Here is a 3385-nt window from a genome sequence, read left to right as displayed (position 1 = left end):
GACCCCATGAATTGCAGCACGCCAGGCCTCCCTGTCCATCACCAACTCCCAGAGTTCACCCAGACTCAACGTCCATCGAGTCAGTGATGCCATCCAGCCATCTCATCCTCTGTCGTCCCCTTCTCCTCCTGCCCCCAATCCCTCCCAGCATCAGAGTCTTTTCCAATGAGTCAACTCTTCGCATGAGGTGGCCAAAGGACTGGAGTTTCAGCTTTAGCATCATTCCTTCCAAAGAAATCCCAGGGCTGATCTCCTTCAGAATGGACTGGTTGGATCTCCTTGCAGTCCAAGGGACTCTCAAGAGTCTTCTCCAACACCACAGTTCAAAAGCATCAATTCTTTGGCACTCAGCCTTCTTCACAGTCCAACTCTCACATCCATCCATGACCGCAGGAAAAACCATAGCCTTGACTAGACAGACCTTTGTTGGCAAAGTAATGTCTCTGCTTTTGAATATGCTATCTAGGTTGGTCATAACTTTCCTTCCAAGCAGTAAGCATCTTTTAATTTCGTGGCTGCAGTCACCATCTGCAGTAGAAGTTATTAAATTACATGATTGTTTTCTTCAGACTTGAAGGAGAGTGATAAATAAAATTTGGAGTCATAGGATATTGATATACAATTTAAGGATTAAAATTTTTCATAAATCAACTGTGAAAATGGATTATTAAATTAAATGTTAACTTCCTAGTATAAAACTGCAAGAATAAAAGTAAATTATCCAGCTTAAAAAAGAAAAAACAATGGATGGGGTAAAAAACAGAATAGAGAGGACAGAAGAAAGGATCAGTGAACCCAAAAATAGAACAATAGAAAATACCCAATCTGAAAATAGGGGAAAATAGATTAAAAACAATGAGTGGAGCCTCAGGAACTAATAGAACTCCAACATTTGTGTCATCAAAGTCCTGGAAGGAGAGGTGAAAGAGGGAAGGTCTGAAAAACTAAACACAAAAATTATTGAAAGCAAAGAGAGAGAAACAATACTTTATATACATGGGGAAACAATTTGGATGACAGTGAATCTCATCAGAAAACATGGGGACCAGAAGGAATTGGCATAGCATTTTTAAAGTGATGAAGTAAAAGAAATGTCAACCAACAAGTCTTTAACCAGCAAAAGTATCCTTTAGGCATAAAAGGGAAATTGAGACATTCTCAGATGAAAAAAATCTAAGAAAATCTGTCACCAGCAGACCTATTTTGAAAATATGGCTAAAGGAAATCCTTGTAACACAAAAGTAATGATTAAAAAAAAGAAATCTTGGAGCACAGGAATGGAAGTCAAAACAACTGAAGGAGTAAAAACAGAATAAATAAAATAGATTTGACATCTCTTGAGTTTTCTAAATCATGTTTGAAGCAAAAATTATAACATTGTTTGATGTGGTTTTCAATAAACACTTAATATTGTAAAAGGAGGAGTATAAAGAAACAAATGGAGATAAGGACTTTACATTTTACTCTGCTGGCAAAGTAGGGGAAAAGCATGGTGCATACACACAATGGAATAGCCATAAAAAGGAATAAAATACAAATAAATGTTAAAACATGGATGAATGAACCTTGGAAACATGATAAGTAAAAGAAACTAGATACAAAAGGTCACATATCACATGTTTCCATTTATATGAACTGTCTAGAATATGCATCTCTATAGAAACAGGAAATAAATTTGTGCTTGCTTAGGGCTGGAGTGGAATGAAGACTGGGCACAAGAGTTCAATTTGGGGTGTTGAAAATGTTTTAAAATCAGATTGTAGTGATGTTGCACAACTCTGTGAATATACTAAAAACCATTGAATTGTACACTTCAAATGTATGGATTTTATGGCATGTGAATTATATCTCAAAAAGGCTGTTTCTAAAAACATTGCAAACTTAAGTGTAAAACATAACACTACACAACTTTTAGAATAAAACACAAGAAAAATTCTTTGGGAGCTAGGCTTGTGAAGACGTAACACCAAAAGCACAATCCAAAAAGAAAAATAATCAATAACTTGGACTTCAAAAATTAAAAAACTTTTGCTCTGTAGAAGACTCCATTAAGAGGACAAAAAGAGAGATGGAGAAAATATTTGCCAACCATATAAATTACAAAGGATTTGTATCAAAAATGTCTAAAGAACTCTGAAAACTGAAAAGTTTAAAAAAATATCTAAGTAGGAAATGAGCAAAGGATGTGAAAAGACATTTCACCAGAGAGGATATACGAATGAGAAACAAGCATAGGACAAAATGTTCCACATCTTCAGCTATCAGGGAAATGCAAACTAAAGCCACAATGAGATATTAACACACACCGATTAGAAGGGCTAAATTTTTTTTTTTAATAGTGACGACACCAAATGCTGGCTTCCCTGGTAGCTCAGATTGTAAAGAGTCTGCCTGCAATACGGGAGGCCCAGGTTCGATGCCTGGGTCGGGAAGATCCCCTGGAGAAGGAAATGGCAACCCACTCCAGTATTCTTGCTTGGAAAATCCCATGGACGGAGGAGCCTGACGGGCTTGGCGGGCTACAGTCCATAGGGTTGCAAAGAGTTGGACACGACTGAGCAGCTAACATTTTCACTTTCAACACCAAATGCTAAAGAGGGTGAGATAAACTAGGTCATTCATATATTGCTGGTGGGACTATAAAATGATACAGCCACTCTGGAAACACAGTTTGGCAGTTTCTTAAATAAGTTGAACATATACTACCATGCAGTCCAACAATTGTATCCCTAGACATTTATCCTAGAGTCATGAAAACTTAAATCTACACAAAAACCTGTATGCAATTGCTCACAGCAGCCTTATTGGTTATAGCCAAAAATAGGAAACAACCTAAATGTCCCTCAATAGGTGAATGAGTGTTGTTGTTGTCCAGTTGCTACGTCGTGTCTGACTCTTTGCTACCCCATGGACTGCAGCACACCAGGCTCTTCTGTCCTCACTATCTCGCTGAGTTTGCTCAGATTCATGTCCATTGAATCAGTGATGCTATCTAACCATCTCATCCTCTGCCACCCACTTCTGCTTTTGCCTTCAATCTTTCCTAGCATCAGAGTCTTTTCCAGTGAGTTGACTCTTCCCATCAGGTGGCCAAAGTACTAGATCTTCAGTTTCAGCAACAGTCCTTCCAATGAATATTCAGGGTTAATTTCCTTTAGGATTGACTGGTTTGATCTCCTTGTTGTCCAAGGGACTCTATGAGTCTTCTCCAACACCACAGTTCAAAAGTATCAGTTCTTCAGTGCTCAGCCTTCTTTATGGTCCAACTCACACATCCATACATGACTACTGGGAAAACCATAGCCTTGACTAGACAGACCTTTGTCGACAAAGTGGTGTCTCTGCTTTTTAATATACTGTCTAGGTTTGTCATAGCTTTTCTTCC

This window comes from Bos taurus, chromosome X (assembly GCF_002263795.3).
Source record: "Bos taurus isolate L1 Dominette 01449 registration number 42190680 breed Hereford chromosome X, ARS-UCD2.0, whole genome shotgun sequence".
NCBI lineage: Eukaryota > Metazoa > Chordata > Mammalia > Artiodactyla > Bovidae > Bos > Bos taurus.
Note: the sequence above shows the minus strand (reverse complement) of the source record.